Genomic DNA, 26,265 nt, shown 5'->3' on the forward strand with positions numbered 1-26,265 from the left:
GGCCAAGAAATCATTTACAGTATAGGCACTTTTATGCATTCATTTTCTGTATGCTTCACATTATCACATCCAACTAGCTGTACATGTGTGCTTGCAATATAAACAATACTACTGAGATGATAAAAGATGTTACACTGCAATTGTTACCAAAATTAATTTAACTAAAAATTTACAATTAGTTTCTACTTGGCCATCTTTTTGCACTGTATATTAAAATAAAAAGATGGCCAAGTAGAAACCAATTGTAAATTTTAGTTAAATTAATTTTGGTAACAATGCAGTGTAATCATCTTTTATCGTCTCAGTAGTATTGTTTATATTGCAAGCACACATGTACAGCTAGATGGATGTGATAATGTGAAGCATACAGAAAATGAATGCATAAAAGTTCCTATACTGTAAATGCTTTCTTGGCCAGATTTTGATATCATGTCTTTTGGTTGTAGTTACTCCATGAACATGTACTTGTGCATTCTTGGCCTCGCCTTTTTTTACAGCTGGGCTGTTTTTGGCATACACAGACAGACTAGGTATATCACCAATCCAGCGCTTCAGGAAGAAACATTAAGATGGTAGCCTCGACTTTGTCACTATCCCTCACACTATCCCCGGTTCTTATTTTCACGTGAACATCACGCAACATATCACGTGAGTCCTTGAGGGAAATTTGAATGGTTTGAATGAGTTTTCTCTTAGCAAGTCACTTACTGCTCTTAGTAGTGCTTCTAAACACTGAACTTGAAGCTTTTGCTACTGTTTAGCTAGCTAATCTCATACTGAAGCTGTTATTATGCATGCATGCATGCATTGTCTCCTATGTAATATAATAACCAATCTTCAGTAACTGTAGGCTCTCCATTCAATAAAAAGTAATGATATCCTGTGGAGGCAAATCGGCTGCGAGTTGTTGCTGAATGGCAAGACTAGCTGAATGTATGCCTCGGAATGGACATGGAGGCACTGAATGCATCACACTATTATTCTCCCAGTGAATTTCCGAGTAAGTTCGTGTATAAGTCATTGTAAACGTATATATAACTACCGTCGTAATTTTAGACAGGAATCCCCCATGGGCCACGCCATAGTAGCTTCCTGGGATTATATGTATATGTATTTGTAGGCCAGATCCTTGTAGCTGGCTTGTTCTAGCAGCTGTGTGGGTCAGACCGCGAACAAGCTGAGCTGAACCCTAGTGAGAAAACAGCTAAAAATGAAAGAAGATTTTTCTCAACATTTCAACCAACCAGATGGTCGGTGATGACAACGAAGTTGTCAAGAGCAGAAAAATGCTTCCATCAACAGTTCAGGAATGGCAATAAGGCTATATACTTTATGGCTTCCTCTAATGTATGGTGAAATCTTTGGCTATAAATAATGTGTCAGGCATTTGAATGATTAGCAAGTAAGTCAATACTACAAAACTAATAAGTTAATATTTTTGAGGGCTCAGTTCAATGCGTACATACAGTATACCATAATTACTATGCATCAATCGATTGATGTGATGATAATATGTGCAGATCTGAGACAACCATGGACCCTACTATATAGTAACTGGGCAGATATATAGAGTTATGTATACTCTGATATAATTGTTGAGTGTTGTAGTTTTCCAATGGTCAAAGCTAAATTAACCATTTTAGATAGCTTTTTGTGATGTTGAAGGTGTTAGGCAAACACCAGTTAGGGGCAGGCAATAAAAGATTATTTTTCAAAACAGGAGAGGAACATGCTTAGGCCTGCAAGGTACAGGCTTAGTCTACTTACCCCAGTAGATGCACCATATTATATATAATGCACATATCAACGTATTTCCCTACTAACCCCCCCCCCCCCCCCCCTTTGGGCATATATAGGGCTATAGTGGGCACAACCAAATATTAAATGCCCCATGGTAGGAAAAACCTATTGTGTCAAATCCCCACCATTGGCTCCAGTTGCAACGTGGGGGATTTGAAAGCGTAGAAAAAATACTTGGGTGCTTAATGAATGATTGTCAAATGCCCCATAGTGAAGCAGCAGTTTCATGTCAATTTGCCTTGTAAAGCCCCACTTACATCGGGTAACACATTGGTAGGTGCATAATGAGTTTGCATCATAAACCTTGTGTTGAAATTTTGCTTTTTTCAGCTAATGTGCTTATGCTCAAACAATCAGGACTGGAAAAACTACATTTTGTCTTCTACTTTTATATATCAACTATCCAATCACTGCTAGTTTATTAAAATTTCCTTTGCTGTTGTAACTTGTTTACCATTATGCTACAACCATTAGTCCCTCCTAGTTTATATGTCTCCTAGCAACAAAAATTGTTATGTCAACAATGTAGGTGAGAACCACAAAAAAAGTCAAGTAATATACTCCAAAATTGGTCATCAATTGCTGCAATATGCTGAATACATCTTGGGAGTGACTATGTTGAATGCTCACTTTAACAATAATCATAATAGTGGATGTAAGTGTTTGTTGACATGTTAGTCTGACTATGATTACACGTTTTTAGTTACTGTAGCTGTGCCTTACCATACTGTATCCCTTTCTGTATATGCAGGGTGGATACTGATGTTGTGACTGTTGGTGGGTGAGTTTATGGTCAATGGACAAATCACGCAAATGGTGAAGAAAAAATAATATGTGGTACCAAGACTCCACTACTATATTATGAACTCTTGGTGGTACTTCATAGCCAAACACTAGTGTATCTGGCTTTTTGTGCTATTGTAGTCATTTTTTAATATTTTTTTATGGGATTATCATAATATAAATGTTTACTATTACAATATATCATGCTATCATTAAAGAGTTTCTATAATTGTGGGTGGTTGCATGAGGGTCTACAAAGTGCTGTGACTGAAAGGTGATACGCTGATGCTGCATGGCTTTTTAAGTCAACACTGAAATTTCACAGGCATGAAGGGCTGGGGTGGAATTAGAGACGTGCATGGGTAATGTAGCAGTAAATTACTTCAACTGTATCACTACAGCGGGTATGAAACAGCTGGCTATAGCTATGTACGGCCCTGCATGGGCCGGAGTCATGCTGACGAGTCAGTGGAGGCATGCCGTGGTGAAATTAAAACAAATCAGTGACTGCTCACAATTAAACCAAGAGTTGACAGCACAGTGTCTATCAAATCGGCCAGTTCGCTATGGCTAATGACCTTGCCCACTTCCACACTGTTTGGGTTTGGGAATTGAGGCGGGCGCCTCACACCTCGACGTCATGGCGGCAAGTTTGAATTTTCAAAGAGCACAAAAGCGATCTCATAAACTAACAAACAACGTTTAGCGAAACTAAATGTACAGATGCATTGTGTAAAAAGCCCCTGATAGCCGCAGCCTTTTTACAATACGACTTCATGGTTGAAAGAAAATCGCTTCAATGGGATGTGATGACGAAGAAAATGAAAAAAAGAACGATGCACATTTGAATAAATAATTTAATTAATGCATGGTAAATGGGTGGGCGATGGAACAAACTACTCCAATAATTTGCCTGACTTTTTGTGTGGTAGTTACTCATTATACGAAGGTTACATGCCCCTGGTTTCGAGGTGGAATCTTTTAGTAAGCCTGAGATTTCGCCATGCGGATTTTAAAAGATTGCGTAATACACCCCTCATGTAAATGACTCACAGTAGTGGTCGTGTGGTTATTAATTTTGTGGGCGTGCGCTTTGGCCTTCTTGGCCTCGTGACTCACTACCATGAGTCTTGACTAAGCATTAAAATTCATGTAACTATGTCTGGAATGATGTGAGCATACAGATAATTTTCAACAGCATAACTGTGTGTAGCTACATGAGCAAAGACAACTGTAATATTGTATTACTGTGCATACCTATCATGCCTACCACATAGGCGCTTATGTGATATTAGTATGGTACTTGTCATGTACGCCATTTAACTTACTGACATCAAATCAAAAAGAAACTTCATAATGTAGGGTGCAGTACATGCCTACGGTGCAGGCTGAGCTTTGTATGTTAGCAATACAGTACTACAACACTCCCTCCTGTTCCCTTTACTACACTACAACCTATATCTATTGTCATCACCTCTAACCTCCATGATCCCTACATTTACAGTACTGTATGATATTTTGTGTAAACTACTACTGACTGTTATCACCTATTGTCATCATCTTTGTACAGTAAAATTAGCTACTACTAACTATTATGAACCAATATAGTGGAACCTGTTAAGTAGGACACTTGAAAATGAGGACACATGCATAATCTGGACACTTGGTAATGCTCCTAAAGTATCCCTTAGCATGTAACTGACCTGAAAATTCAGGAAACCTTGATAATCAGGACACTTTTGGTCAGTCCCTAATATAAACAGGTTATTTTATTTTATTCATTTGTAATGTGCAGGACTCAGAATTGAGTATATGGTACATGTAAACATGCAAGTGATTAGTTAAATAAGTAATTTTCTAAAAGTGCTTTGAATTTGTCCAAGTCTGGTGATGTAACAATATGTTTTGGGAGGGTGTTCCAAAGTCGAATGGTGGAGGGAAAGAAGGATTGTAGTTACATGTTAGTTCTGGCTGCCAGGTGTATGAATCTCACACTGTGACTGCTGGTGGTTGTAGACGACTGGATAAGATGGTCATGTGGTACTAATATAAGATTATTGATTATGTAACTTGGCTTGATTTCTTCTGAGTTCTATAGTTGGCCAGTTCAGATGGTTTAGCATTGATGTTACACTAGTTGTTCGGTTGAAGTTGTAATGCACAAACCTTGATGAGCGACGTTGGACCATTTCATTTCCGTTTATATCTCCCACTATATGTGGAGACCAGACAGTTGAAGCATACTTAAGTGTAGGGCGGATGTAAGTAGTGTAGCAAGCTGACTTGATGGACTGATTTAAGTTTCTTTGCAAGAAAGTTCTAGCTGAATTGGCTTTGTTGGCTATCTTGTTAATGTGTTCAGACCATGAGAGATTGCTTGTAATAGTAACACCAAGGTATTTTGCACTGTTGCTTTGTTCAATAACTGAGTCACAGATTGAATATCTTGATGGTAGCGGATGTGTCTTACGGGTGATAGTTAGATGTATACATTTGGAAGGATTAAAACTCTTTAGCCATTTCTTTGCCCATTTAGATGAGATGTCCAAGTCTCTTTGTAACATTGCTATGTCTTCAGGTGTGTGAATAATTCTATATACTAGGTTACACTGTAGAGGAAGAAAAACAGCATGAAAAGAGTACATAACTGAAAAACCTGTTGCTAAAAAGTCTGCCAAAATGAAAAAAAGTTGTAGCAAAAAGGTTGTTGAACAGAAGTTGTAACAAAAGGTTTGGAAAAAGAAAAAAAACAAAGCAATACAACTGGAATTTGAACTTACACATTACCAGCCTCAAGCCTGATGCTCTAACAGATGGGCTAAATGTTACTTGTAGTTTCAGTGTTTTCAAAAGCTGCTTATAAAGGCATGCTTAAGTTGAATAGAATAGGTGTTTACTTGCAGTCTGTATGCAATATACAGAAAGAATTCAAGAGAGTTTCTGTCTACACCCTTGCACTAATTGCGCTGTAAATGATGAAAAATGGCAGTTGGAAGCTTCATTTAAAGCGAGGTAATTCTTAGATGATGAGCACTTTGTTTGGCACAAAATGCTTCGATATGTGTATCAGCTGGCAAGTAAATTGTTGGACACCATCGGAATTGTAGACAGTCAGTCAGATGGCTTTTCAACTTTATATATTTACTTGTTCTATAACGCTTCACAGCACAAATGCTGATGGTCTGTAAAATACTTGACCTGTGTTTAAAGTTGTTATATAAAGTATGTTTGAAAAAGTGGGAAAAGGAGAAAATTCCATGAATGCATCTAGGCAGTCTCAAACCTGTAGCCATCCGATTAACGTTCGAACGCTTACAGGAGTCTGCCAGCTACCTGTAGTAAAAACACTTTAAGTTGATGTTTAGTTGACAGAAACTGTTGTAATACATTGTGTCCAGATAATAGAGGCTATACTGTCTATTGCCACTACCACATGTATACTTATCTCTTCTACTACTAATAAACTGATCGGCTTTACTGTATCTCATATGAGATATCACTCTGACTTTTCTAGATATGTGGCTTTATAAACGTTTCAGTGGTCTGGTAAAATGTTATAATGTGTTTGAAATTGGCCAAGCTGTTTGGCAAGTAAAATTTGATGAAAAGAGGAATAGGATGGAAACGGAAAGAGGGAACAGAAATGCTCCACGGAAAATGCCTGATAAAGATCATTATGCAATATACAGGTTAGATATAAGTTGGAGTTTACAACACAGTGTATTTTTTTTTGCAGTGTTGTTTCAATCCTTTTGCTACAATGAGTAAAACACTCTAATAGAGTGAGTCACCTTCACTAAAATACTCTAATAGAACAGTCATGAATGTTTTGTAAACTAGTCCACCAGGGTCCCCTACATTGATGACCTATGAATTGATGGACTACAGCTATCATAGATTAGATTATATAGGCTAGACTGGTGAAGTTATTAATATTGAAAAGTTAGCTACTCCTTTGAAACCATAAAGATTTTATAATATTCAGCCATTAAAACATTAAATCAATACTGAGATTAATCAAGTACTCTAGTTAACTGATGGTGCCTATTACAGGCTTTGAAAATTTTGCACCTATTGCTTCAAGATAAGGATCATAATATGATGGGAGTATGCATGCAGCACTGGGATGTGTGTCAACCTGAAGTGGCTCCAAGAGAAATCCCATGACTGATCCTGGCCTTAGTCTCCTCATTGGAGCCATGCACTTACACATACTACATACCCATCATATCACTTTTTAAACCAGGCACACACCCACAGCCAGCCTTCGGTTGGTACCCTCCTGGTTTACTGATATTATTTTCGTAAAAACGCGTGTGTGTGTACCTATCTAGCTATCTACCTACATATCTATGTTTGTCCGTATGAACCCACGTGAGCAAATACTATTAGTGGTAAAAGTAATCAGCCTATGAAACTTAAACACTAAATGAACACCTTATTAAACTTGAGCATAGGTAAGTTTTGCACTGAGGCAGTTTCTTTCGCTGGTTTGAAATATGGGTAGCTATAGTGACCAGGAGAGTAGCTAGCCTTCAGGGTTGCCCAGGCACTAGGTACAGCAGTCCCCATGCAAGCCATTTAACACTGTTGTTTATGCAGCTAAGCTGTTAATATTACTGCATGAATATTATAGAAGCAACTGACTTAAATCTCCAACCCCAGTAACGACTTCTTTTTCATTCTTCCGTACTTGTATACAACTTTTCTTTTGGCATACTTCATATATCCAAGTACTTTATATATCCAACACTAATATTCTGGTTGAGATTGGCTTGCTTCCGGAATCTTCGATGATGACATGACTGCAGTTCTTCCCACCATGACCTGGAAGACGATGGTAGCCACGACTTTTGTCAGTTTTTCATGGGTCTACCATTACATCCAGTACTGTTTTCAACTAAGAAAGTTCACGTGTGCTCAATCCGCAACCGCATGTGCTCAATCCGCAATCGCGTGTGCTCAAATTTCAAAATGTGATCACGTAATGCTGGGCATTATATAGAACTCTATTGATTGATGAAGGAATCTTCAGAATAGGCAATCTTTAATGATAGCAACTGCTCAAAAGTGTCACAGATGTGCAAAAAAGAGAAAGTATGCATTTTAGTTCGTTTCAGTAGGGGTGCGCCAGGGCAGGCGCCGCAGTTTACTATGCTTGCAGCCTAGGCACCAGCAGTGATTACCCAAGGCTGTGCCTGGGCAGGCCCGGGTGTAGCTATGACCCTGATAGCGACTCAGCTCTACAAACAGCCATATCCCACTGGTGAGTTTGTTATTGTGACGTAAAATGGTGACCATATGCTGCTTCGTTTGGCCTTTAGCCTTGCGACTGTTGTCAGTGAGGCAGTCAGGCAGTCAGTGAGACTAAAATTCGAGTTATGGCAATTTAAAAAAAATTCTATATCTGGTCACCTGTAACTGTTTTGTTATATTTAATGCTGTAGTATGTATTACATGGACTTGTACTATTCCGTAAAGGTGCTTTTTGTCGTGTAAAATGTTTCTAGAATAATTTTTGAAGGTGGAATTTTGGGCGGCTCGCGAAAGTTTCACCGCAATCCCTACTTAAACGGTACTACCATACCATTTGATAATTAGCAAAGCCCTGTAAGGGTAACACTCTAATGTACAAATACACAATTAGAAATTTAATAGTAAAATAGATAGGGATTCTTTAAATTGTTCAAGAGTCAAGCCAATAATGTTGCTAATAGGGAGATTGTTCCATTGAGGGATAGTTTTTGGGAAAAGGGATAATGATATATGTCAGTAGAACTACCTTACCATTGGGCTCTTCATGCATTTAACTACCGAAAAACACCATAGCAGGCCTCTTAGACTACTAAAAATGCGTACCTCTTTGACTTGAAAAGGGGTGTGTCTCTATGTAGCTATGCATGCGAAAATAAAGGGTTGGCCTGAGGTTTTGTAGAGAAGATTACTATTACTATTATTTTTACTGTACAGAACCTCCATATGGAGTATGTAGTACAACAATTACATAACAAAATGATTAATTAATTAACTATAATTTATTAATTGCTTAAATGAGTTTATAGCTGTTGACACAACAGCACTGCTGGGTAATTCATTCTATAATTTAATTGTGGATTGGTAGTAGGAGTAGAGATATGCATCAATTCTGGAATGTGGCTGTAGAAAACGTTGATCATGACCCCTGGTGTGGCTCACTATTGGAATTAGATAGTTTCCACTTTCCACTTGAACTTGACTGTGCACAATTTTATACATCATAACTAGCTTCAGGTTGTTACGTCGCTGTTCAAGAGTTAGTAGGTTCAAGTTGTGTAGCATCTCAGTTACACTGGCCCAGGGTGAATAATTGAGTGTAATAAACCTTGCAGCTCTATGCTGGACCACTTCTAATATATGTATGTTACTGTTGGTGTATGGGGACCAAACAACTGCAATTGATGCATATTCCAAAATGGGATGCACCATTGCTAAATAACACATTTTCTTAGTCTCGAGAGGGCAAGAAGTGATGTTTCATCTTAAGAAAGCATTTACTGAGTTAGCTTTGCAAACAATCTGTTGAATGTGGCCTGTCCATTTAAGGTATTCATCGATTGTAACGCCTAAACAGGTGGCATTTGTAGATCTATAGATTTGATGTTGTTTCATAAAGTAAGTTGAATCAGTTGTTGTTATCCTGTTGGTAATCTTGAGGTGAACACACTTACTAAAATTGAAAAATATTTGCCAGTCTTCACTCCATTTCATTATGGCATCAAGGTCTCTCTGCAATACTAAACCATCCTCAGTAGAATGAATTTGTCTAAAAAGAAGCATATCATCAGCATACAGTTGTATTTAAGAGTTCATGACAGCTGGTAAATCATTAATGAAACAAATAAAGGACCTAGTACAGTACCTTGCAGTACACCAGAGATGACTTCGTACAGTTAACTATATATACCATTCTGTACTACTTGTTGCTGTCTATGACCTAGAAAATCTTTTATCCACTCAACAAGGTGTGGGCAAATTCTGTAATGCTCAAGTTTTTTAAGAAGTCTTATATGTGGTACTTTATCAAAAAAATTTACTAATAATGTATCTACCTCCCCACCATTGTTGAGTATCGTAGCAAATTCATGAATAGTGTAAATAAGTTGTGTTTCACAGGATTTCTTTTTCTGAAAATCATGCTGCTCCTCCCGAATAAATTGATATTTCTCCAAATGAGAGCTAATTAGATGAATAGATAATGTGTTCCAAGGCTTTGCAACAAATGGAGGTTAAGGAAATTGAGTAGTACAGTGCAAGACATCATAAACTTCCAAAACTTCAAAATTTAGGGAAATTTTCAAGATATTTTTCAAAATATCATATTAGGACTATGATGTACTCATAAGATATTGCATAAATCACTTTCGCTTGTTTCAAATATGGAACGGCTCTACGATACTAATAGATTTATAATTGCGTGGGCGGTGATTTATAGTCTAGTTTTAGTTTAGCCCTGTTACTTTTAGAATTTTAAAATTCTGTTACAGTGGAAATTTTACAATGTGTACACTGTTCATAGCATAAATTTCAGAGCCATACCTATAATGATTCACCAGATTTTTTACAGTCCATACTTTCAAAAGCATTGCTATATTTTGTTTTCTAAGGATAAATTTGCAAATGTTTTACAGTGGAAATTTTTGTTTCAACTATAGGTAGTTTGAGTTTTAGTAAATAGTTGGCAGACACACCCAAACTTTCAAAAATTTTTAAAACATAATTTTCTAATAAAGCATACACTTGGTGCTCTAACAATAGAACGAATTTGAATTTTTGTGTACAAATTGCCACAATATGAAAACAATCTGTACAGAACACCTGTTCCAAATTTGGTGGCTTTATGTTTCTTTGAACTAAAGTTATGGAGGAAAACTCTGAGTGTGTCGTTTTTGGAAGTTTATGATGTCTCACACTATAGTTAGATGGAAATTTGCGGTCTCCCTTTTTAAACACAGGCACAATGATAGCATGCTTCCTTTCAGATGGAAGGTGACCTTGATGCTTTGATGTAAAGAGGCTTTGAAGATTATTAGTGTAAGGGGTGGTGTAATGTAATTTGCAAATGTTTTTAAAAATCAAGATGGAATCTGATCTGGACCTGATGCTTTGTTTATTTCCAGATTTTGTAATAAATTTGTAACACCTTCTGGGTTAATACTGATGGGTTCCATTTCTGGAATTGGTAGGTTCTCGGTGTGTGGCACAGAGCTTAAATCTTCTTTGTAACCATTTAGCAAACTCGCCCTAGAAGGTGTATCAGAGATCAGGGTTTCACTTTGTAATAAGGTGGTACACCACAGCAGTCCTTCTTCTGATTCTTAATGTAGCTTCATGTTCCAGGGGTGAATAAGTGTTGAATGTATGAGTTATGAGCTTGTTGGCATGCGTGCTGAACTTCTTTGTTTATCTGTCGGTACTTTTGCCAAGCATTTTACTAGACTTAGACCGTCGAGCAAAATTATAGTCGTTTTCTGTGAGAGAGACGCTTAATGGTGCAATTCATCTAGGGTGGACTAGTACCAGGTTTGTAAGTTCTTCATGGAATCATATCTAGACACTTGTGACACATTTCCTTGAACACATTCCATAGGTGTATGCATATCATATTCTTCTAAAAGCTGTTCACTAAATGATGAGATATAGTCTCCAATAGTGATAATTATTGTCTGCTCTGTTCCAGAGTTTATAACATTGGTCAGAGAGGTTACTTGGTATTTTGACTTCGAAAGTGGACTCTATATACACAATATTATGGTCACTAATCCCTGCCAGAGGTTTACAGCAAAATACTAGTGATGGTCGATTTGTTAAAAAAATGTCTAAAGTATTTGCAGATCTGGATGCAAAGTTAACAATATACCACAATCCTGAACAAAATTAAAAAAAGTTTTGCACAGATGGACTGGGTAATTGTTACCACCAACTGAATAGGAATTCCAATCATTATTTGGAAAATTAGCATCACCCGCAATCCACACAACAGAGTCAGGATTGTGATCTACTATATCCTGTAGGACAGCACAGAGTTTTCCAAATATGTGATGTCAGCATTAGGTGAATGATACAGAGAACAAACAATAAGAGGATGGCCTGTACCTAGCTGGATTTTACAAGCTACTATATCTCACAAGGAGATGTGGTGTGATATTCAAAGTCAGTAGACAATAATGAATTTTGGCAAGCAACAAATACGCCTCCATAACCATCAGATCTGTCTTTACGGTACACTTGATATTGCTAGGAAAATATTTCACTCGATGCTATGGAAGAAGATAATCATGATTCACAGCCAATAATAATTTTTTGTGAGTGACTATTTACAAAATTCTGAAAATCAAGCCGCTTTGCAAGGACACTTTGGCAATTCATAACAGCTACATCTAATGCATCAAGATGATGTGAATTTTTGTGGGAAAGGTAGAATTATCAGTGCAGGGGAGGCCGGTTAAGGGCTCCTCTGCACTATTTTCCAGTTTTTTATTCTACCTTTCTTTCCATCTTTATTCATCTTTAATTCAGCACATAGTTTCTTGTTAATTGCTTGTTCTTTGGGCGTAAGATCTGGAGTAATAAATACCTTTTGAATTACACTAGGAAGGTTAGTGTTACGAAGCTTGGTAAAATTTCACATAGCTGATGCCTTTGTGGTAAAAAAATACTATAGACAAACTATAAAACAGTTGAAAAGTTACTTCTGTGCATAAGCGGTTTGTTCGAAATGCGTTTCCTTAGCAATGCAATAGCAAGGTAATTAGAGAATTACAAATAATTCACCAATTACAACATCTGAAATTGCAGTAGCTCAGTATGCATAATTGCATTATTACAATAAATTTGCAGCTATTATCTAGCGCCTGGTTTTTGGAAATAGCACAACATCAACTTGTTTCTGAGGTTGCAAGTAGAACCTTCTACATCTATATTTACACAAGCACTATCAGTTAATTAGAATCCTTAAAATCTATAATGGTTAATCCAAGGGAGTTAGTGAAACATTCTTGACTGCTCTTTATTTTTAATGCAGGTAACTGCTATATTAGACTTAGGATTCAAACAATGCTGCAAAGTAACATTGTGCTGTAAAACCCAACCTACGTATCCATCCTGTATTTGCATGATGAAATTTAGCTATCAGTCATTCCCATTACCGCTTTCCTGGCCCGTTCCCAGTTTCCTTGAATTCTACTGTACTTACCCAATTTTTTACTGTTTGACCTGTATTGTATGGAGATCAAAGTGAAATACAGAAAGTTTGGCAAGTAGTATATTGTTAGAACAAATACAGTAAAGCAAACATGTTAACTTTGAAATGTGCAGCCAGATGTTGAAATTAAGCACTTTTTTCTCTTTGATCATTCCATCCCAAAATAAATAACAATAAAAAACTATTTTGTATTTTGTTTGAATAATACATATGTAACAAGGTATGTAACTGTACCACTTACACCATCAGTTGCTGATACATCAGCTTTGTTGTCTGAAAGAAGTTAGACAATATTTACATGTCCATCTTGACTTGCATAGTGTAAGGCAGAGTCTTCTGTCATGCAGATCCTTAAGGCAACTGCTCTCAATCTTTCGATCATGTACGAAGGAGACACTCCCTCTTTTTAATTCTGTTTTTTAAGTTTTTTTTTGTTTAATATAACAATGATGACAGATGTCTTATTGATTATTAAGACAATATATAGTATACAAACAGGGGTCATAGACTCAGGATTACCGTACACTGATAGCCAAAGAGCGATCAGTGCAGGAGCCTTGGCAAGACTTACATTACTTAACTTACAGTACAAAATTAACTACACAGTAACAAAGTTCAGGTCAAGAGGTCCAATAGATCCCACTCTGGGGAAGCTCTAGAATTGAAAATTATGTAAAAGCAGGAGATGGCAATATGAGCAGCCTGTTCAAACAGTGACCAGACAGTTTTCTTCGACACACAACAAGCAGTAGCTACTTGAGCAAGTGTTTCTGGCATAAAGTGACCCAGACATCCTATCTCAATAGAAATGAGATCAACAACTAATCCAGTACGTTGAAGATCATACAGTAAAGAGCCATATCTATCTTCCTTCCGAGCTCTTGCAGCCAATAAGTGTTGCTGGGTATTAGTGGGAACTGCTAGCTCAAACAGGTAGATGGAATCCTTAGAAACCAAGACCACACTGTAAAAAATGCCAAAAAAATGCCAAAAAGCATACGTTGTTTCAGCAGAACTGTTAATTGCTGTTTTAACATTCTAGATGTTTTAACAAAAAGTGACTCCTAGTGTAATGACAATTTTTTACTTTAACAAGAAAATGATGTTTCAGCAACAAAAATTCCCGTTGTTATTTTAATAAACGAAGTGTTTGCTGTTTTTTGCAGCAGGGATAACAAGTTCTTTGTTAAAATGAAAAATCCTTTTTTACAGTGCAAGTCAGGTCTGCTAAGGAAGGTAGAAAGTTCGGTGGGGATAGTGCTAGGAGGGCTGACACTGGCAAGATAACCTGGAAGGTCAGCATAAAGTTTAAAAAATTCTGGTAAATGCTTTTGAAGCCCGTGAACGAAAACCTGCAAGACTGAATCATGCCTCCAGGTATACCTACCTTGAAAGAGAGCAACAGAGCATCCGGTCAAGATATGATTTGTGGTAGGTTGAAGAGTTTGACAAAGAGCACACTTTGGATTAGTAATTATATTCCACCTGGACAGGTTCATAAGAGTTGGAAGAGTATCACAACCAGCATGTAGCAAGAATGACAGTTGTTTCTCAGGGAGGCCAAACATCAATCTCTTCCACGAAGGACACGTTTGCTTCAGGGTGACAATATCTAAAAATTTATTTTGAACAGTTAATGGCTCAAAGCTTGAATCCCAAAGCTCAATGTGAGTAGAATGTAAATAGTCATGTGCATAGTTCTTAAAGGTTGCAGAGCAAATGTTGGTAACTGAAGCCTTAGCAGCAGATATAGAGAGTTAAAGACATTGGAAAAGATGTCCAGACTGCTTGCTAAAACAGAATGGCATAGTTCTACAATCAGTGGATCAACTGATTACAGATTGTAGAACTACGCCATTCTGTGATAATATAAATCAATTATAAAAGAAAAGGTCTTCATGCTCAAACAGTGGGCAGAGAAGCAAATTCTTCCCAATCCTGTATTGATGAAATTGTTGCCATTACAGAAGCAGCATTGCCACGTTGAACATCAATAGCAACCTTCTGAATTAAATTTCTGGTAGCTTATAAGGCCTGATACATAAACTGGAAGGCGATACTGTTTTCTTACCCACATTCCTTCCCCCAAAGCCTCGGAGCTGCCCTTAATTTTCGAACGTGTACAAAGGGGACACACCCCCTTTTCGATCCAAAGGGTTACACTACTTCTGATAGCTTACGAGGCTAGTTACGTTGATTCTTGACTGATAAACTACTGTAGCAGCCCTTAGGAAAGTTCCCGGAATGCAGTTTCAGTGACGGGCTATGGGACACACCCTTTTCACTGAAGCGAGTTGAAGAACTCTAAAACATTCAGAAACAAATTTCAGTTAGTAGAATTTATGATTAATGTTTAGTTTAATACATCTTGATGCATTTTAGTCCTGTGCGTTGCTTCAAATGGCATTTTAAAACTGCTGTACTTTTGCTTTTATGGCTTCGCGAGTGAATGGTGTCTCAAAGCCATGACTGTTCCTCTATATCTCGTAATCGCCTTAGAAAGCAAAGATTTTAATACCACACAGACCTGGGTAGGAATCATTTTAAAATATGCCACATGTTTTAGTGCTGATGTCTACTTCCTGTGGGCTGTAGACGTGCGAAATAAAAAGAAGAAGATGGAGATTCGGGGCAACTTTGGAAATTTTTAAAAACACCCAAAACCACTTCTCTTGTGCTTTATACTCCCAGGTCAATCTTTACAACACTACAGGAAGGTCTGGTAGGTTTTTAAAACACATCCAAAACTTGGAAGGTTGCTTTTGGCATACGTTCTATTAGAGAGTTTTGAAAATTTTGCCCCTATCCCTATTATGAACCACTATCATGGTTCATGACAGTGGAACTTCAGTTATCTGAACGTCTGGGGATCACCTGATGTTTGGATAACTGAATAGTATGTATACTCCTGAAGTTAAACTGCTGTAATAAAATTGAACTACTATAAGAATAGTAACGACACTCTGTTTTATTTATTCATTTATTTACTTATTCATTAAGGCTTTACAGCACAAGTGCTGAAGGTCTCAAAGACACCTGGACTGTTTAAAGTTGTTACATAAAGTATGTTTGAAAAGGTGGAAAAAGGAGCATGACTGAATCTGGGCAGCCTCGAACCGATTAACATTTGAACGCTTACAGGAGTCTACCAGGTAGTCAGGATGTATTCTCCTTAAGTTGATGTTTAATTGATAGAAACTGCTGCAATACTTTGTGTACAGATAATTGAAGTTATACTGTCTATTACCACTACCACATGTATAATTATCTCTCCTATTACTAATACGAGTATAAACTGACATTCTTTGCTATTATCATCACATATCAGATATCACTCTGACATTTTAGGCATGTGGCTTTATAAACATTGTAGTGGTCTGGTAAAATATTATAATGCGTCTGACATTGGCTAACCTGTTTGGTAAGTAGAATTTAAAGAAAACAGGAATGGGATGGGAACAGAAAATGGGAATGGCCCATGGAAAATTCCTGATAAAGATCTTCATGCAATATACAGGTTGGATATAGGTTGGATTTACAGCACAATGTTTCTTAGCAGCATTGTTTGGACCCCACTAAAAGACTGAAACCCTATAACAGAGCAGTTACTTTAACTAAAATACTCTAATAGAGTAGTAATGCATGTTTCGCTAACTATTCCAAAAGGGTCCCCCACATTAATGGACTGTCAATTGATGGACTATAGGTATATAGCCTAGACTAGCTAAGTCATCAATATTGAAAGACAGCTACTCCTCTGGAACCATAAACATTTAAAAATATTAACTATTAAACAACACTGAGATTCACAAAGTATTCTAGTTAACTGAGCCTATCATAGGCTTTGAAAACTGCACCTATTGCTCCCAGACAAGAAATTGTATGAAGAGAGTATGCATGCAGCACTGGTATGCTTGTCAAGCTGAGAGAAGTCCCATGACTGATCATACTGTCCTTAATCTCCTCATTGGAGCCATGTACCTACACATACACTGTACGGCAGCTACCAGATACCCATCATATGACTTTTTCCAGCAGTTGCAGGTATAACTTTGCATTTATATGCAGGCACTGTCAATTAATTAGAACCCTTAAAACTTATTCATGCTATAAAAGTCAATTCAAGGGAGTAGCTAGTTGACTTATAGCTAGTCTATAAATACCAAACCTATAACAACTATAGTCCATCAATTGCCAGGCATTTAATATAGGTACCTAGCAGCACGGTGAGATAGTTAGTGAAACATTCTTGACTGCTCTATTGGAGTATTTTTAAAGCAGGTGACTGCTCTATTAGAGTGTTTTGATCATTGAAATGAAAGGGTCTAAGCAATGCTGCCAAGAGACATTGTCCTGTAAAATCCACCCTATCCATCATCCATTTGCATGATGACATTTGTTGGTCATTCTCATTACTGCTTTCCATTCCTGTCCCATTTCTTTTTCCCTTGAATTCTACTTACTCCTTTACTGTTTGAAATGTGTCGTATGAAGATCAGAAGGAAATACAGCGAAGTTTGGCAAGTATGTGTAGTAGTACTGTTAGGACAAATACTATACAGCACACTTGTCGGCTTTGAAGTGTGAGGTCAGATGTATAAGATGGAAATAAAATACGCTTTTCTCTTTGACCTTTCCACCCCAAAATAATGAGAAATACAAAAATATTTTGTATTATGTTTGAATAATATTTGTGCAACTATGTATGTAACTATGAACTTACACTGGTAGTTGCTGATACATCAGCTTTGTTGTCTAAAAGAAGTTGGACAATATTTACATGTCCATTTTCACTTGCATAGTGTAAGGCAGTCCAGCCATCCTATAAGAGTAACACATGTATTAGTACAATGATATTATCATAACATACTGTAATAACTATAGTGGAACTTCAGTTATCTGAACCTCTGGGGATCACCTGATGTTTGGATAACTGAATCAAGACACATGATAGTGTGTCGTGCGGCCCAAGAAGCCAGCACGCCACATCGTGAGTATATTGACAGGAAGAAAGAAAACGTCATTTTCACACATTTGTATCTCGTTGATACCTCATCCGATTGGAACCAAATTTGCTGCAGAGTTGCCCGCCAGCTAGGGGAGTCTACATTCCAAATTTGAAGGAAGTCACTCAAGCCATTTTCGAGATACGAGTGGCCAAAGTTTCGTTTTTTTTCTTCGTTTTTTTTTCTTCTTCGTCTTTTCGCACACTTGCAAAAATTGCTATAAAACGCAAACGCGTACTCCGATCGCCTTGAAATTTGGCACACAGAAGGGGAGTACAAAGGCGAATTCTAGCATCAAGTTTGGTGCAAATCCGGTGAACGATTCAGGAGTTATGACCGATTATTCGCGTAAAACAAGATCGATATGTTATCACGCCTACAGGGTAAACCGCTTCATGGAATGAGTTGAAAATTGCTATGTAGATGGAGTAACCATCGTAGGAGTGCCTTTTGGTGGTTTGAAAGGAATCGAGATAAAGACCACGGAGATATGACACAAAACCCAACCTGTGTCACAATTACGCGATCGATTTTTATGAATAAAAAAGTATTAGTTTTCACTCCTACTAGGCAAACCGCTTAGAGCAATGAGCTGAAAATCGGTGTATAGCTGGAATAATCTTCATTGAAAGTCCTTGCAGTAGTATAGAAGAATTGGATTACAAACCACTGAGTTATGATTCGAAAGCCAACTCTGTGTAGCAAATGCGAGATCGAGATACTCTAATAGAACAGTCACCCTAATAGAGCATTCAGCTAATTTATTTACTCCATTATAGAATTCTATTACCATATTCTGTAGGGAGTTCAGCTGCAAACAGTTAATCTTATAGACAGTTCAGCAAGAAGCAAGTCACCCTATAGAGAGTTCAGCTACAAATATATCGCTGTAGTGATTCATAACATTGCAAGTCACACTGAAGAGAGTTCAGCTATAAACAAGTCATGCACCCTGTAGAGAGTTCGGCTACACTCTCTAGAGAATTCAGCTACAAACAAGTCACTGTGGAGAGAGTTCAGCTACAAAGAAACTATCCTGTAAAGAGTTCATCTATACAAACAAGTTACTCTATAGAGATCACCTGCAAACAAGTAACCCTGAAGAGAGTTCAGCTACAGACAAGTCACTTTATAGTTTATACAGTGTTCAGCTACAAGTAAGTCACTCTGTAGAGAATTCAGGTACAAATAATTCACTCTGTAGAGAATTCAGCTACCACCAAGTCACTCTGTAAAGAATTTTGCTACAAACAAGTCACCGTGTAGAGAGTTCAACAACCAAAATACTACTCTGTAAAGAGTTCAGCTATACAAACAAGTTGCTCTATAGAGAGATCAGCTAGAAACAAGAGAGAGTTCAGCTAGAAGAAGTCACCCAGTAGAGAACCCAGCTGCAAAGAAACCCTGTAGAGAGATCAACTACAAACAAATCACCCTGCAAAGCATTCAGCTATAAACAAATCACCCTGTAGAAAGTTCAGGTACAAACAAACCACCCTATATACAGTTCAGCTACAAAAAAAATCACTCTGTAGAGAGTTCAGCTACAAAGAAGTTATACTACAGTGAGATCAGTTTGAAACAAGAGGTTTCAGCTACAAACAAATTAACCTGTAGAGAGTTCAACTATGAACAGATCATCCTGTAGATAGTTCAGCTAGATACAAGTCACCCTATAGAGAGATCAGCTAGAGGAAGTCACCTTGTAGAGAGATCAGCTAGAAAAAGCTGCTTGTAGAAAGTTCAGTAACAAAGAAACCATCCTGTAGAGAGTTTAGCTACAAACAAATCACCCTGTAGAGAGTTCAGCTGCAAACAAATCACCCTGTAGAGCGTTCAGCTACAAACAAATCAAACTGTAGAGAGATCAGCTCGACGAAGTCACCTTGTAGAGGGATCAGCTAGAAACAAGTCACCTTGCAGAGAGTTCAGGTACAAAGAAACCACCATGTAGACAGTTCAGCTGCAAACATATCACCTGTAGAGAGTTCACACAGCTAGAAACAAATCACCCTGTAGAGACTAGAGATCAGCTAGAAGAGGTCACCTTGTAGAGAGTTCAGCTACAAAGAAACCATCATGTAGAGAGTTCAGCTGCAAACAAATCACCCTGTAGAGCATTCAGCTACAAAAAGATCACCCTGTAGAGAGATCAGCTAGAAGAAGTTACCTTGTAGAGAGTTCAGCTACAAAGAAACCGCCATGTAGAGAGTTCAGCCTCAAACAAATCACCATGTAGAGAATTCAACTACAAACAAATCGCCCTCAGCTAGAAGAGGTCACCTTGTAGAGAGTTCAGCTACAAAGAAACCATCATGTAGAGAGTTCAGCTACAAAGAAATCACCTTGTAGAGAGTTCAGCTAGAAGTCACCTTGTAAAGAGTTCAGCTACAAAGAAACCACTATGTAGAGAGTTTAACTGCAACAAATCACCAGTAGAGAGTTCAGCTAGAAACACATCACCCTGGAGAGAGATCAGCTAGAAGAGGTCATCTTGTAGTGAGTTCAGCTACAAAGAAACCACCACATAAAGAGGTCAGCTGCAAATAAATCACTTGTTGAGAGTTCAGCTACAAACAAATCCCTCTGTAGAGGGATCAGCTAGAAGAAGTCACCTTGTAGAGAGTTCAGCTACAAAGAAACCATCATATAGAGAATTCAGCTACAAAGAAATCACCCTGTAGAGAGTTCAGCTAGAAGAAGTCACCTTGTAGAGAGTTCAGCTACAAAGAAACCATCATGTAAAGAGTTCAGCTGCAAACAAATCACCCTGTAGAGAGTTCAGCTACAAAAAGATCACCCTGTAGAGAGTTCAGCTAGAAGAAGTCACCTTGTAGAGAGTTCAGCTACAAAGAAACCATCATACAGAGAGTTCAGCTACAAAGAAAGCACCCTGTAGAAAGATCAGCTAGAAGAAGTCACCTTGTAGAGTGTTCAGTTACAAAGAAACCATCATGTAGAGAGTTCAGCTGCAAACAAATCACCCTGTAGAGAGTTCAGCTACAAAAAGATCACCCTGTAGAGAGTTCAGCTAGAAGAAGTCACCTTGTAGAGAGTTCAGCTACAAAGAAACCATCACGTAGACTCTGAGAGTTAAGCTGCAAACAAATCACTCTGTAGAGAGTTCAGCTAGAAGAAGTCACCTTGTAGAGAGTTCAGCTACAAAGAAACCATCGTGTAGAGAGTTCAGCTACAAAGAAACCACCATGTAGAGAGTTTAGCTGCAAACAAATCACCTGTAGAGAGTTCATCTAGAAACAAATCACTCTGTAGAGAGATCGGCTAGAAGAGGTCACCTTATAGATAATTCAGCTACATTTCAAGTCACCCAGTAGAGAGATCAGCTGCAAAATAATATCCTGTGGGGAATAATGGGCATGTAATAAATATATGTATATAATTTGTATAATTACTAATAAAATCAAAAATAATTGAAGTATTAAAAATCTTTTTTAAGTTCTTTTCTTCTTCCTGTGGTAAAGAAAAAACACATGGGTTAAAAAACCCCCAAAGCCAGCCATTGGCCGGCTTTGCAGTATACAAATGCAAAAAGAAGTGATATCTAATCAAAAACAGCCAAGCTGTAAAAAAAGGTGCGGCCCCCAAAAAGGCCATGGTGAAAAAAGATGTGAAATCCAAGGTGGCGGCCAAGAAATGGCTGTGATGGTAGGTTAATGGTAAAAATTTTAATAACAACAATTCAGATGAATTTTGTGCCGCTTGGTCTTGGCACCAAATTCACCTGAATTGTCGTTATTAAAATTTTTACCATTAACTTATCATCACAGCCATTTCTTGACCGCCACCTTGGATTTCACATCTTTTTTCACCATGGCCTTTTTTGGGGCGGCATTTTTTTTTACAGCTTGGCTGTTTTTGATTAGATAGTATGTATACTCCTGAAGTTAAATTGCTGTAATAAAATTAAATTACTATAAGAATAGTAACGACACTCTGTTTTATTTATTCATTTATTTACTTATTCATTAAGGCTTTACAGCACAAGTACTGAAGGTCTCAAAGACACCTGGCCTGTTTAAAGTTGTTACATAAAGTATGTTTGAAAGGTGGAAAAAGGAGCATGACTGGATCTGGGCAGCCTCGAACCTGTAGTCATCTGATTAACGTTTGAACACTTACAGGAGTCTACCAGGTAGTCAGGATGTATTCTCCTTAAGTTGATGTTTAGTTGATAGAAACTGCTGCAATACTTTGTGTACAGATAATTGAAGTTATACTGTCTATTACCACTACCACATGTATATTTATCTCTTCTATTACTAATACGAGTATAAACTGACATTCTTTGCTATTATCATATATCAGATATCACTCTGACATTTTAGGCATGTGGCTTTATAAACATTGTAGTGGTCTGGTAAAATATTATAATGTGTCTGACATTGGCTAACTTGTTTGGTAAGTAGAATTTAAAGAAAACAGGAATGGGATGGGAACAGAAAATGGAAATGGCCCATGGAAAATTCCTGATAAAGATCTTCATGCAATATACAGGTTGGATATAGGTTGGATTTACAGTACAATGTTTCTTAGCAGCATTGTTTGGATCCCACTAAATGACTGAAACCCTATAACAGAACAGTTACTTTAACTAAAATACTCTAATAGAGCAGTCATGCATGTTTTGCTAACTATTCCACAAGGATCCCCCACATTAATGGACTGTCAATTAATGGACTATACGTATATAGCCTAGACTAGCTAAGTTATCAATATTGAAAGACAGCTACTCCTCTGGAACCATAAACATTTAAAAATATTAACTATTAAACAACACTGAGATTCACAAAGTATTCTAGTTAACTGAGCCTATCATAGGCTTTGAAAACTGCACCTATTGCTCCCAGATAAGAAATTGTATGAAGAGAGTATGCATGCAGCACTGGTGTGTTTGTCAAGCTGAGAGAAGTCCCATGACTGATCATACTGTCCTTAGTCTCCTCATTGGAGTCATGTACCTATATATACACTGTACGGCAGCTACCACATACCCATCATATGATTTTCCTGCAGTTGCAGGTATACATTTCTGCATCTACATGTAGGCACTGTCAGTTAATTAGAACCCTTAAAACTTATTCATACTATAAAGGTTAATTCAAGGGAGTAGCTAGTTGACTTATAGCTAGTCTATAAATACCAAACCTATAACAACTATAGTCCATCAATCGCATTTAATATAGGTACCTAGCAGCACAGTGAGATAGTTAGTGAAACATTCTTGACTGCTCTATTGGAGTATTTTTAAAGCAGGTGACTGCTCTATTATAGTGTTTTGATCATTTAAATGAAAGGGTCGAAGCAATGCTGCCAAGAGACATTGTCCTGTAAAATCCACCCTATCCATCATCCATTTGCATGATGACATTTGTTGGTCATTCTCATTACTGCTTTCCATTCCTATCCCATTCCTTTTCCCCTTGAATTCTACTTACTCCTTTACTGTTTGAAATGTGTCGTATGAAGATCAGAGGGAAATACAGAGAAGTTTGGCAAGTATGTGTAGTAGTACTGTTAGGACAAATACTATACAGCACACTTGTCAGCTTTGAAGTTTGAGGTCAGATGTATAAGATGGAAATAAAAATACGCTTTTCTCTTTGACCATTCCACCCAAAATAATGAGAAATACAAAAATATTTTGTATTATGTTTGAATAATATTTGTGCAACTATACATGTAACAGGGGAGGATCTAGGATTTATAAAGGGGGGTGGGGCTAACTCAAGGTACTAATCTCTTGGATAGAGGTGTGCGAAGCATGCTGGAACCATAGATAGTATATACTATCTATGCTGGAACTAGAGGGGTCTGGGGGCATGCCCCCCCAGGAAAATTTGAAAAATAGATGCTAAAATACTGCAATTTGGAGACATTTCCACATAAAATTCATAAAATTTTCTACCTGTAGATATTTTATATACTGCCTTTAGATTATAGGTATGGCTCTCTGACTCTGAAGTATTTTACTAATGGAAAAGTTTGGGTAGGTACAGGCAACCAAGTACATGATGCACCCCTCTCACAATTGCACAACACTGAATAGGTGCATGTTAGAATACTAATGTTAAAAGTGGAAAATTTTGAAATTTGAACAATACAAGATTGAATCTGAGAGCATTTTCAATGGAAATTGTGTACCTGAATTAATTAAGTATTGTCATACATATTAACTACACAAGTAGATGAATGAAGCCCTTTAAACAGACCAATGCACTTCATTGTATGTATAGGTGCAGGCAGATTTGGAAAAATTCCATAACAGAACCAACTACATGTTTCCAGTGAATGTTCTATTAGAGTAGTTAGCTGACTGCTCTATTAGAGTATCTTGATCTTGTACACCTCCAATGCTGATCCAGGTCCTTGTTGCATAAACTTTAGCATAAATCCACTGGAAATACCTTGGAAAAATGTTTATAAGGTGGTTTTATGAGTATTTGTATTATTAATGATCATATAATTACATGTATGCTAAGACAAAATTTCATTATAATACTCAGCATATTGATCAAGTAAAGCCTGAATATGAAGGGGGGGGGCTTCAGCCCCCAAAGCGCCCCCCCCCCCCCTGGATCCACCCCTGTGTAACTATGAACTTACACTGGTAGTTGCTGATACATCAGCTTTGTTGTCTAAAAGAAGTTGGACAATATTTACATGTCCATTTTCGCTTGCATAGTGTAAGGCAGTCCTGCCAATCTATAAGAGTAACACATGTATTAGTACAATGATATTATCATAACATACTGTAATAACTATAGTGGAACTTCAGTTATCTGAACCTCTGGGGATCACCTGGTGTTTGGATAACTGAATAGTATGTATACTCCTGAAGTTAAATTACTGTAATAAAATTGGACTACTATAAGAAGAGTAACGATACTCTGTTTTACTTGTTCATTAAGGCTTCACAGCACAAGTGCTGAAGGTCTGTAAGACATCTGGCCTGTTTAAAGTTGTTACATAAAGTATTATTGAAAAGGTGGAAAAAGGAGAAAAATCTTTGACTGGATCTGGACAGCCTCGAACCTGTAGTCATCTGATTAACGTTCGAACGCTTACAGGAGTCTGCCAGGTAGTCAGGATGTATTCTCCTTAAGATGATGTTTAGTTGATAGAAACTGCTGCAATACTTTGTGTACAGATAATTGAAGTCATACTGTCTATTACCACTACCACTACCACATGTATAATTATCTCTTCTATTACTAATACGAGTATAAACTGACATTCTTTGCTATTATCACATATCAGATATCAATCACTCTGACATTTTAGGCATGTGACTTTATAAACATTGTAGTGGTCTGGTAAAATATTATAATGTGTCTGACATTGGCTAACTTGTTTGGTAAGTAGAATTTAAGGAAAACAGGAATGGGATGAGAACAGAAAGTGGGAATTGGAGTGACCCATGGAAAATGCCTGATAAAGATCATCATGTAATATACAGGTTGGATATAGGTTGGATTTACAGTACAATGTTTCTTAGCAGCATTGTTTGGATCCCACTAAATGACTGAACCCCTCTAACAGAGCAGTTACCTTCACTAAAATACTATAATAGAGCAGTCATGCATGTTTTGTTAACTATTCCACAAGGGTCCCCCACATTGATGGACTGTGAAGCATAGGCGGCGGAAAGGGGGGGCTAGGGGGCTAAAGCCCCCCCTAGGTCTGCTGAGGGGGGCTTAGCCCCCCTCAGAATGATATCCCACCAAAATTATCTTTCTTGGAGTGGGGCTGAAAACCATGATAAAGATCGAGATACTCTAATAGAGCAGTCACTCTAATAAAGTAGTCAGTGTGTAGCGAGCTATGAAAGGATTTTTATGTAGTTTATCAGCTAGAAATGGTAGCTGGTGAGGTGGAAAGCTCTTGTCAGTTGGTTGCGACCTTTTTTTTTTTTTTTTTGTCTCACCTTACTAAACTATAGAAATAAGTCTGGGTCAGCCCAGCCCCCCCTCATATTAACTACTTCCTCCACCGCTGCTGTGAAGTGATGGACTACAGCTGTCATAGATTAGGTATATAGCCTAGTCTAGCTAAGACATCAACATTGAAAGATAGCTACTCCTCTGGAACGATAAACATTTTAAAATTATACTATTAAACAACACTGAGATTCACAAAGTATTCTAGTTAACTAAGCCTATCATAGGCTTTGACAACTACACCTTTGTTTCCAGATAAGAAGTCGTATGAGGAGAGTATGCATGCAGCACTGGTATGCTTGTCAAGCTGAAGTGGCTACAAGAGAAGCCCCAATGACTGATCATATTGTCCTTAGCATCCTCATTGGAGCCATGTACCTACACATACTGCAGCTACCACATATACATCCATCATATGACATTTTCCTATGGTTGCAGGTACAACTTTTGCATCTATATGCAGGCACTGTCTGTTACT

At 37.6% G+C, this 26,265-nt stretch overlaps 1 protein-coding gene and 1 long non-coding RNA gene across 2 annotated transcripts in view; one reads left to right on the forward strand and one right to left on the reverse strand.

Annotated features, from left to right (window-relative positions):
* The window catches only part of LOC136257819 (uncharacterized), a 202,803-nt gene that overhangs the window by 91,560 nt on the left and 84,978 nt on the right, over nt 1-26,265 (reverse strand). The window lies entirely within an intron of this gene.
* LOC136257517 (uncharacterized) lies at nt 2,342-2,730 on the forward strand. Its single transcript, XR_010702048.1, has 2 exons — nt 2,342-2,455; nt 2,552-2,730. It is a non-coding gene; the product is annotated as an uncharacterized lncRNA (long non-coding RNA).

Source organism: Dysidea avara, chromosome 6 (assembly GCF_963678975.1).
Source record: "Dysidea avara chromosome 6, odDysAvar1.4, whole genome shotgun sequence".
NCBI lineage: Eukaryota > Metazoa > Porifera > Demospongiae > Dictyoceratida > Dysideidae > Dysidea > Dysidea avara.